Source organism: Triticum dicoccoides, chromosome 5B (assembly GCF_002162155.2).
Source record: "Triticum dicoccoides isolate Atlit2015 ecotype Zavitan chromosome 5B, WEW_v2.0, whole genome shotgun sequence".
Lineage (NCBI taxonomy): Eukaryota > Viridiplantae > Streptophyta > Magnoliopsida > Poales > Poaceae > Triticum > Triticum dicoccoides.
Genome location: NC_041389.1, coordinates 194,059,930 through 194,072,577, shown reverse-complemented (window position 1 = coordinate 194,072,577; position 12,648 = coordinate 194,059,930).

The following is a 12,648-nucleotide window of genomic DNA, read 5'->3' as shown; positions in this document are numbered from 1 at the left end:
GATCCTAGCGCCGAACGGACGGCACCTCCGCGTTCAACACACGTACGGTTGGGAAGACGTCTCCTCCTTCTTGATCCAGCAAGGGGGAAGGAGAGGTTTATGAAGATCCAGCAGCACGGCGGCGTAGTGATGGATGCAGCTGTGATCACGGCAGGGCTTCGCCAAGCTTCTGCGAGAGGGAGAGGTGTTGCAGGGGAGAGGGAGGCACCAAGACTTGGGGTGCGGCTGCCCTCCATCCCCCTTTATATAGGCCCCCTGGGGGGCGCCGGCCCTAGGAGATGGGATCTCCAAGGGGGGGGGGCGGCCAAGGGGGTGGCTTGCCCCCCAAGGCAAGTGGAGGCGCCCCCCACCCTAGGGTTTCCAACCCTAGGCGCAGGGGCCCCAAGGGGGGGCGCACCAGCCCACCAGGGACTGGTTCCCCTCCCCACTTCAGCCCACGGGGCCCTCCGGGATAGGTGGCCGCACCCGGTGGACCCCCGGGACCCTTCCGGTGGTCCCGGTACAATACCAGTGGCCCCCGAAACTTTCCCGATGGCCGAAACTGCACTTCCTATATATAATTATTCACCTACGGACCATTACGGAACTCCTCGTGACGTCCGGGATCTCATCCGGGACTCCAAACAACTTTCGGGTTACTGCATACTCATATCTCTACAACGCTAGCGTCACCAAACCTTAAGTGTGTAGACCCTACGGGTTCAGGAGACATGCAGACATGACCGAGACGCCTCTCCGGTCAATAACAAACAGCGGGATCTGGATACCCATGTTGGATCCCACATGCTCCTCGATGATCTTATCGGATGAACCACTATGTCGAGGATTCAATCAATCCCGTATACAATTCCCTTTGTCAATCGGTGCGTTACTTGCCCGAGACTCGATCCACGGTATCCCAATACCTCGTTCAATCTCGTTACCGGCAAGTCACTTTACTCGTACCGTAATGCACGATCCCGTGACCAGACACTTGGCCACATTGAGCTCATTATGATGATGCATTACTGAGTGGGCCCAGAGATACCTCTCCATCATACGGAGTGACAAATCCCAGTCTCGATTCGTGCCAACCCAACAGACACTTTCGGAGATACCCGTAGTGCACCTTTATATTCACCCAGTTACGTTGTGACGTTTGGCGCACCCAAAGCACTCCTACGGTATCCGGGAGTTGCACAATCTCATGGTCTAAGGAAATGATACTTGACATTTGGAAAAGCTCTAGCGAAACGAACTACACGATCTTTGTGTTATGCTTAGGATTGGGTCTTGTCCATCACATCATTCTCCTAATGATGTGATCCCGTTGTCAATGACATCCAATGTCCATAGTCAGGAAACCATGACTATCCGTTGATCAACGAGCTAGTCAACTAGAGGCTCACTAGGGACTTGTTGTGGTCTATGTATTCACACATGTATTACGATTTCCGGATAATACAATTATAGCATGAACAATAGACAATTATCATGAACAAAGAAATATAATAATAACCATTTTATTATTGCCTCTAGGGCATATTTCCAACAGTCTCCCACTTGCACTAGAGCCAATAATCTAGTTACATTGTGATGTATCGAACACCCATTGCGTTCTGGTGTTGATCATGTTTTGCTCTAGGGAGAGGTTTAGCCAACGGATCTGCTACATTCAGATCCGTATGTACTTTACAAATATCTATGTCTCCGTCTTGAACATTTTCACGAATGGAGTTGAAGCGACGCTTGATGTGCCTGGTCTTCTTGTGAAACCTGGGCTCCTTGGCAAGTGCAATAGCTCCAGTGTTGTCACAGAAGAGTGTGATCGCATTGGGTATGACTCCTAGGTCGGTGATGAACTCCTTCACCCAGATAGCTTCATGCGCTGCCTCCGAGGCTGCCATGTACTCCGGTTCACATGTAGATCCTGCCACGACGTGCTGCTTGCAACTGCACCAGCTTACTGCCCCACCATTCAAAATATACACGATCTGGTTTGTGACTTAGAGTCATCCAGATCTGTGTCGAAGCTAGCGTCGACGTAACCCTTTACGACGAGCTCTTCGTCACCTCCATATACGAGAAACATATCCTTAGTCCTTTTTAGGTACTTAAGGATGTTCTTGACCGCTGTCCAGTGTTCCATGCCAGGATTACTTTGGTACCTTCCTACCAAACTTACGGCAAGGTTTATATCAGGTCTTGTACAGGTCATGGCATACATGATAGACCCTATGGCTGATGCATAGGGGACGACACTCATCTTTTCTCTATCTTCTGCCGTGGTCGGACATTGACCAGAGCTCAATTTCACACCTTGTAACACAGGCAAGAATCCCTTCTTGGACTGATCCATATTGAACTTCTTCAATATGTTATCAAGGTATGTGCTTTTTGAAAGACCTATGAGGCGTCTTGATCTATCTCTATAGATCTTGATGCCTAATATGTAAGCAGCTTCTCCAAGGTCATTCATTGAAAAACACTTATTCAAGTAGGCCTTAATGCTGTCCAAAAGTTCTATATCATTTCCCATCAAAAGTATGTCATCCACATATAATATGAGAAATGCTATAGAGCTCCCACTCACTTTCTTGTAAACGCATGCTTCTCCATAAGTCTTCATAAACCCAAACGCTTTGATCATCTCATTAAAGCGAATGTTCCAACTCCGAGATGCTTGCACCAGCCCATAGATGGAGCGCTGGAGCTTCCATACCTTGTTAGCATTCTTAGGGTCGAAAAAACCTTCCGGCTGCATCATATACAGTTCTTCCTTAAGGTGACCGTTAAGGAATGCCGTTTTGACGTCCATTTGCCATATCTCATAATGATAGTATGCGGCAATTGCTAACATGATTCAGACGGACTTCAGCTTCGCTACGGGAGAGAATGTCTCATCGTAGTCAATCCCTTGAACTTGTCGATAACCCTTAGCGACAAGTCGAGCTTTATATATGGTAACATTACCATCTGCGTCCGTCTTCTTCTTAAAGATCCACTTGTTTTCTATCGCTCGCTGATCATCGGGCAAGTCTGTCAAAGTCCACACTTTGTTTTCATACATGGATCCTATCTCGGATTGCATGGCTTCAAGCCATTTGTTGGAATCTGGGCCCGCCATTGCTTCTTCATAGTTTGAAGGTTCACCGTTGTCTAACAACATGATTTCCAAGACAGGGTTGCCGTACCACTCTAGTGCGGAACGTGTCCTTGTGGACCTTCAAAGTTCAGTAGGAGCTTGATCCGAAGTATCTTGATCATCATCATTAACCTCCTCTCTTGTCGGTGCAGGCACCACAGGAACATCTTCCTGAGTTGCGCTACTTACCGTTTCAAGAGGTAGTACTTCATCAAGCTCCACTTTCCTCCCACTTAATTGTTTCGAGAGAAACTCTTTCTCTAGAAAGGACCCGTTCTTAGCAACAAAGATCTTGCGCTCGGATCTTAAGTAGAAGGTATACCCAACGGTTTCCTTAGGGTATCCTATGAAGACGCATTTTTCTGACTTGGGTTCGAGCTTTTCAGGTTGAAGTTCTTGACATAAGCATCGCATCCCCAAACTTTTAGAAACGACAGCTTAGGTTTCTTCCCAAACCATAATTCATACGGTGTCGTCTCAACGGATTTAGACGGTGCCCTATTTAAATTGAATGTGGCTGTCTCTAGAGCGTATCCCCAAATGATAGCAGTAAATCGGTAAGTGACATCATAGATCGCACCATATCCAATAGAGTGCGATTACGACGTTCGGACACACCATTTCGCTGAGGTGTTCTAGGCGGCGTGAGTTGTGAAACGATTCCACATTTCCTTAAGTGCGTACCAAATTCCTGACTTAAATATTCTCCCCCACGATCTGATCGTAAGAACTTTATCTTTCGGTCACGTTGATTCTCTACCTCATTCTGAAATTCCTTGAACTTTTCAAAGGTCGCAGACTTGTGTTTCATCAAGTAGACATACCCATATCTACTCAAGTCATCAGTGAGAGTGAGAACATAACGATATCCTCCGCGAGCCTCAACGCTCATTGGACCGCACACATCAGTATGTATGATTTCCAATAAGTTGGTTGCTCGCTCCATTGTTCCGGAGAACGGAGTCTTGGTCATTTTGCCCATGAGGCATGGTTCGCATGTGTCAAACGATTCATAATCTAGAGACTCTAAAAGTCCATAAGCATGGAGCTTCTTCATGCGCTTGACACCAATGTGACCAAGGCGGCAGTGCCACAAGTATGTGGGACTATCGTTATCAATTTTACATCTTTTGGTATTCACACTATGAATATGTGTAACATTACGCTCGAGATTCATTAAGAATAAACCATTCACCAGCGGGGCATGACCATAAAACATATCACTCATATAAATAGAATAACCATTATTCTCAGATTTAAATGAGTAGCCATCTCGCATTAAACGAGATCTAGATACAATGTTCATCTCAAAGCTGGCACTAAATAACAATTATTGAGGTTTAAAACTAATCCCGTAGGTAAATGTAGAGGTAGCGTGCCAACGGCGATCACATCGACCTTGGAACCATTCCCGACGCGCATCATCACCTCGTCCTTCGCCAGTCTCCGCTTATTCCGCTGCTCCTGCTTTGAGTTACAAATATGAGCAGCCGCACCGGTATCAAATACCCAGGAGCTACTACGAGCACTGGTAAGGTACACATCAATTACATGTATATCACATATACCTTTGGTTTTGCCGGCCTTCTTGTCCGCTAAGTACTTGGGGCAGGTCCGCTTTCAGTGACCACTTCCCTTGCAATAAAAGCACTTAGTCTCAGGCTTGGGTCCATTGTTTGACTTCTTCCCGGCAACTGTCTTACCGGGCGCGGCAACTCCCTTGCCGTCCTTCTTGAAGTTCTTCTTACCCTTGCCTTTCTTGAACTTAGTGGTTTTATTCACCATCAACACTTGATGTTCCTTTTTGATTTCTACCTCCGCTGATTTCAGCATTGAATATACCTCAGGAATGGTCTTTTCCATCCACTGCATATTGAAGTTCATCACAAAGCTCTTGTAGCTCGGTGGAAGCGACTGAAGGATTCTGTCAATGACCGCGTCATCCGGGAGATTAACTCCCAGCTGAGTCAAGCGGTTGTGCAACCCAGACATCTTGAGTATGTGCTCACTGACAGAACTATTTTCCTTCATCTTACAGCTGAAGAACTTGTCGGAGACTTCATATCTCTCGACCCGGGCATGAGCTTGGAAAACCATTTTCAGCTCTTCGAACATCTCATATGCTCCGTGTTGCTCAAAACGCTTTTGGAGCCCCGGTTCTAAGCTGTAAAGCATGCCGCACTGAACGAGGGAGTAATCATCAGCACGAGACTGCCAAGCGTTCAGAATGTCTTGGTTCTCTGGGATTGGTGCTTCACCTAGCGGCGCTTCTAGGACATAATCTTTCTTGGCAGCTATGAGGATGATCCTCAGGTTCCGGACCCAGTCCGTATAGTTGCTGCCATCATCTTTCAGCTTGGTTTTCTCTAGGAACGCGTTGAAGTTGAGGTGGACATGAGCGTTGGCCATTTGATCTACAAGACATTTTACAAAGGTTTTAGACTAAGTTCATGATAATTAAGTTCATCTAATCAAATTATTCAATGAACTCCCACTTAGACAGACATCCCTCTAGTCATCTAAGTGAAACATGATCCGAGTGAACTAGGCCGTGTCCGATCATCACGTGAGACGGACTGGTTAACATCGGTGAACATCTTCATGTTGATCGTATCTTTTATACGACTCATGCTCGACCTTTCGGTCTTCCGTGTTCCGAGGCCATGTATGTACATGCTAGGCTCGTCAAGTCAACCTAAGTGTATTGCGTGTGTAAATCTGGCTTACACCCGTTGTATTCGAACGTTAGGATCTATCACACCAGATCATCACGTGGTGCTTCGAAACAACGAACCTTCGCAACGGTGCATAGTTAGGGGGAACACTTTTCTTGAAATTATTTCGAGGGACCATCTTATTTAAGCTACCGTCGTTCTAAGCAAATAAGATGTAAAACATGATAAACATCACATGCAATCAAATAGTGACATGATATGGCCAATATCATATTGCTCCTTTGATCTCCATCTTCGGGGCGCCATGATCATCTTCGTCACCGGCATGACACCATGATATCCATCATCATGATCTCCATCATCGTGTCTTCATGAAGTTGTCACGCCATCGACTACTTCTACTTCTATGGCTAACGTGTTTAGCAGTAAAGTAAAGTAATTTACATGGCGTTCTTCAATGACACGCAGGTCATACAAAAAGTAAAGACAACTCCTATGGCTCCTGCCGGTTGTCATACTCATCGACATGCAAGTCGTGATTCCTATTACAGGAACATGATCATCTCATACATCACATATATCATTCATCACATCCTTTGGCCATATCACATCACAAAACACTTGCTGCAAAAACAAGTTAGACGTCCTCTAATTGTTGTTGCAAGTTTTTACATGGCTTCTATAGGTTTCTAGCAAGAACGTTTCTTACCTACGTAAAACCACAACGTGATATGCCAATTTCTATTTACCCTTCATAAGGACCCTTTTCATCGAATCCGCTCCAACTAAAGTGGGAGAGACAGACACCTGCTAGCCACCTTATGCAACTAGTGCATGTCAGTCGGTGGAACCTGTCTCACGTAAGCGTACGTGTAAGGTCGGTCCGGGCCGCTTCATCCCACGATGCCGTTGAAGCAAGATAAGACTAGTAGTGGTAAGAAAATTGGCAACATCTATGCCCACAATTGCTTTGTGTTCTACTCGTGCATAGTAACTACGCATAGACCTAGCTCATGATGCCACTGTTGGGGAACGTTGCAGAAAATAAATTTTTTCCTACGTTCACCAAGATCAATCAATGGAGTCATCTAGCAACGAGAGAGAGGAGTGCATCTACATACCCTTGTATATCGCGTGCGGAAGCGTTCAAGAGAACGGGGTTGGGGGAGTCATACTCGTCGTGATCCAAATCACCGGAGATCCTAGCGCCGAACGGACGGCACCTTCGCGTTCAACACACGTACGGTTGGGAAGACGTCTCCTCCTTCTTGATCCAGCAAGGGGGAAGGAGAGGTTGATGAAGATCCAGCAGCATGACGGCGTGGTGATGGATGCAGCTGTGATCACGGTAGGGCTTCGCCAAGCTTCTGCGAGAGGGAGAGGTGTTGCAGGGGAGAGGGAGGCGCCAAGACTTGGGGTGCGGCTGCCCTCCCTCCCCCCTTTATATAGGCCCCTTGGGGGGGCGCCAGCCCTAGGAGATGGGATTTCGAAGGGGGGGCGGCGGCCAAGTGGGTGGCTTGCCCCCCAAGGCAAGTGGAGGCGCCCCCACCCTAGGGTTTCCAACCTTAGGCGCAGGGGCCCCAAGGGGGGGCGCACCAGCCCACCAGGGGCTGGTTCCCCTCCCCACTTCAGCCCATGGGGCCCTCCGGGATAGGTGGCCCCACCCGGTGGACCCCCGGGACCCTTCCGGTGGTCCCGGTACAATACAAGTGACCCCCGAAACTTTCCCGATGGCCGAAACTGCACTTCCTATATATAATTATTCACCTACGGACCATTACGGGACTCTTCGTGACGTCTGGGATCTCATCCGGGACTCCAAACAACTTTCGGGTTACTGCATACTCATATCTCTACAACGCTAGCGTCACCGAACCTTAAGTGTGTAGACCCTACGGGTTCGGGAGACATGCAGACATGACCGAGACGCCTCTCCGGTCAATAACAAACAGCGGGATCTGGATACCCATGTTGGATCCCACATGCTCCTCGATGATCTCATCGGATGAACCACGATGTCGAGGATTCAATCAATCCCGTATACAATTCCCTTTGTCAATCGGTGCGTTACTTGCCCGAGACTCGATCCACGGTATCCCAATACCTCGTTCAATCTCGTTACCGGCAAGTCACTTTACTCGTACCATAATGCATGATCCCGTGACCAGACACTTGGCCACATTGAGCTCATTATGATGATGCATTACCGAGTGGCCCCAGAGATACCTCTCCGTCATACGGAGTGATAAAACCCAGTCTTGATTCATGCCAACCCAACAGACACTTTCGTAGATACCCGTAGTGCACCTTTATAGTCACCCAGTTACGTTGTGACGTTTGGCACACCCAAAGCACTCCTACGGTATCCGGGAGTTGCACAATCTCATGGTCTAAGGAAATGATACTTGACATTTGGAAAAGCTCTAGCGAAACGAACTACACGATCTTTGTGCTATGCTTAGGATTGGGTCTTGTCCATCACATCATTCTCCTAATGATGTGATCCCGTTATCAATGACATCCAATGTCCATAGTCAGGAAACCATGACTATCCGTTGATCAACGAGCTAGTCAACTAGAGGCTCACTAGGGACTTGTTGTGGTCTATGTATTCACACATGTATTACGATTTCCGGATAATACAATTATAGCATGAACAATAGACAATTATCATGAACAAAGAAATATAATAATAACCATTTTATTATTGCCTCTAGGGCATATTTCCAACAAACTCAAATCACGGGGCCCCACCTGTCCAGCAGTAACTCGCTGTCAAATCACACAACCCTACGTTTGCAGCAGCCTACTCCCTCATCTTCTCGCGTCTCTGTCGAACAGACTAGGCGGAATTGCCCCGCCTACCACGCAGGAAAAGCCCCACCCATGAATTTTAAATAGTACAATATGCTCCCTCTGTCTAGGTGACCAAGGTGGGGAGGAAAATGAGAGAACTTAATGTTTATTTGTTAAGGCTGGTTGCAATGGTAGTATTATTGCTATATCATGCATGCCAACTAGGCAATTTCGATGAGGTGTCATAGAATTAAATGAAGAAAGAGAGAGTTGAGTATCATATCATTATACCGTATCATAATAAATGCTATGCTACTATGTGTCATACATGGAAATAAATAAAGTACTACTACATGATACTAATATATGATACTAAGTGTTATTAATACAGTTTTGCTAGAACTCATCTAGATGAGATATAATTTGGTCTCATTTGTCTTTTATAGCCATTGGATGTGATGCTATAAGATGCGTGTGTGCTGACGTGGGTTGTATTTGTTCTTGTTTTCAAAGTGAATGAGACCAAATTATATCTCATCTAGATGAGTTCTAGGTACTCCCGTTCCCGATGAGGCTTTAATGCAGATGAGGGAGGGAGTAGCGGTTCCCGAAATGTTGAACGGCCAATGCATCCTCCTTCAATTAATTCATGAGGGAAGTAATGGGAGGAGGTCCAGGAAAAGAGGCTGCACGATGTGAATGCAATGCAGTTTGCCCTCATTGCCCTCATATAAAGGCGGCCCTCCATTCCAATGCATCTACCACATCGTACGCACCTAAGCATTTGCCTAAGCACCTACACTAAGCGCAAAAGACCTGACCCATGGCGGCGATGTGCGTGAGCGGCCAGCGGCTATGCCAGATGGTCCACGACACCGACCTGCGACATGGCGCCGAGGATCGTCTCCAGACGGTGTTGGAGACCAGCTGGTGGATGGTCGCCGTCGATGCCAACTATGACTCTCAGTTGGACCAGATGATCGTTGCCACCAGCAACAAGTTCACCGTCCTTAAGAAGCTCACAGACGACATCGCCGTACTCCTCCAGCCCGCACGCCCGGGCTTCTCATTGCCTGCCACCCTAATCGGCCTCCATGGCTGGAACCTCTTTCAAGCACTAGTGGCCCTGCGACTACCCGCCGACGCCACGAAGAATGTCCACCTGGAGGTTGCGCTCGCCGCAAGGCGCCTCGCCCTGCAAGAATTTGTCGACCTACACATCCACATGTACGAGCAAATCATGTACATAGGTATCTACAAGGCCAGTGAGGACGCTATGATGTTGGCCTTCCTCAACCGGCTGGAAGCCTTGGATGCCTTTGCTGAGAAGCACCTCGACCTCGCCACAAAAGCCGCTGCTCCTTAGCCGCCGGTCGGTGGCCCGGCGCACTAAGTTGAGGAGGAGGAGGCTGTACGTTCATGGATCCACCTTTCTTCTTGCCTTCTGTAACCACCACTGCGATCGCATCATCGTGGCCTTAATTCTTATTGTGCTGTTGCATTCTCGTTCTAGTCAATACTGACATGTACGATCCCTTTGCTTAATTATATGCATCACTGTAACTAGTACTCCATCCGTCAATTTATAAGTTGTGCTTACCTTTTTCATCAACTTCGTGCAACGCGTGGGCATCTTGCTAGAAACACTAGAACATGTCGGACCGCGTGTGACCAAACCGATGATGCGCCAACCTAGTACTATGTACCCTGCTTATCTGGCAGAAATAGCCCCTCCCTAGCGTTTCCAATCGTTATTTCTATCTACCGATCGTGCCAAGGAGCGGAACCAAATGTTACAATTTATCCATGTTTCTCTACTCCTACTTTTTTTCCTTATAAAAGACTCAGTTGGTGATGGCGGTGTGTCTGTCATCCGTCGTTTCTGACCATTAGATCTGCATCTAACGGCTGTGAGGTAAGTTGTGGCATTTTTGCAACAATAGCCCATTTCTCTGCTCCAATTTGCAGAAAACCCCTTTTTATCTTGAAAGCAACCACATCCCTCCCTCACCTCATTAAACAGCCTGAGAAATATATTTTGAGTGAAAAGTACTCCCTCCATTCCTAAATATCTGTCTTTCTAGAGATTTCAATAAGTGACTACATACGGAGCAAAATGAGTGAATCTACACTTCAAAATATGTCTATATAATACGTATGTGATAGTCCATTTGAAATCTCTAAAAAGACAAATATTTAGGTACGGAGGGAGTAATATATTAGGAGTATATCAAAACAAGAGTGATTTCTTTCAAGTTTGTGAACAAGTACTACTATTCTACTACTTTGGATCCGTCACAACGCACGGGCACATTGCTAGTAAAAGGAAAAGGCCTGCTGTGTTTGCTTCGCACCCCCACACGCCCGGGAATCGGGAGTACTCTATGGCCCGTCCGGCACGACACATAGCTTAGGGAAGGTGTGTTGCCTAGCATTTTCACTTTCATGTGGGACCGCCGTTGAGCAAACAAACTATTGGGAAAGCGCACCCCGCCCGCCGCCGGGTTGGAAAACAGAAACGAGGGGAAGATCTAGCTGTAGCACGGAAGCCAAGAAATTTGGTGTCAGATGGGGCTCGTTGATAGAGTAGGAGCATTCCGTACTAGTAATACTCCTACTAGTACCAAGTTTGTACTCCTAATACTATATTACTAGTACTAGCACTATACAACTAGTAGGTACGTGCACGGCACAACATCGTAGGAACAAAAAACGGGAAGATCTTATTTTGGGTGATTTATCTTTTTTCCAATCAACGTAGTATGCATAATATGATGTGGGGGGCACCCATGAAGCTTATGTGGCTTGGTTGCATGGCTACGAAAGGTTAGAGAAAAATAAATAGATAATGTGTTTAGAGTGCACTCCACTAAATAGATATACTTTGGATCCATTGCAACCGACCGACACATCTATATCTATACCCCCTATATAGTGTGTGAAAAACTTTGAAAGTTGGTCTTTGGATGAAGCCAATCCGATGGTACAAATATGGCAAATCCGAGCACTACTGGCCGTTGGATATCATCCACCAGATTCTGCCACATGTATAATCTAGAAGACTCCATGGTTGAACTTAATTCATGACTAACTTTGCCACAAATAAGCTTAGGCAAAGTTATTAGTTCTTCAAAATGAGAGCCACAAGTTGGCAAGCCTAAGGGAATCTTGCCACATTTTTTGTGTGTATGTCATGTGGGGCCTTAGTGTGGCTTGCCTAAGGTGTCGCTTGAACCAAACACTCACCTAAGTTAGTCAAACTTGCCTAACCTTACGTGTGGCAAGATTCCCTTAGGCAAGCCAAAGTGTGGCTAACAAAGCAACTCAACTAAGGCAAGTGTGGCAAGTGTGGCAAAAATCATGTGGCAATATATGGCAAAGATAGTCACAATTCAAACAACCCTACTAACCAAACAACCCCTAACCTTAGGCAAGTTTGGCAACATTGTATGATAAAGTGTGGCATTGCTAGGCCTAAAACCAAACAACCCCTGTGTCTGCCACAAAAAATGTGGCTAACAAAATGGGCACCACAAGTGTGGCAAGATTTGGCAAGAAGTTGAGTCTATGACATGTGGACCTTGTAGCTAGAAACGTGTGACAAGCCACAAGTGTAGCAATGAACCAAACACATGCCTAATATATTGTGGCACGCCTAAGCTTAGGTGTGGCAACCTTAGGCTGCAAACCAAACATCTATATATCTATACCCCTATATAGTGTGTGAATAACTTTGAAAGTTGGTCGTTGGATGAAGCCAATCCGACGGTACAAAGATGGCAAATCCGAGCACTACTTGCGGTTGGATATGATCTACATTCCACCAGATTTCGCCACAAGTAGAATCTAGAAAACTCCACATGTAGAAGTGTAATGCACAAACCACCAGAATCTCATGCGTGCAATGCACGTGTACCTTACTAGTACTAGTTGGTAGTAGTAAGAAACAAATTCCGGTTTTGGCACGAGCTCGTACTGCGGGAGCACCACAAGGCCTGCCACAGGAGTTACATTTCCCTATCGGGGCCCACGGGACCGAACTTCAGTGGCTTA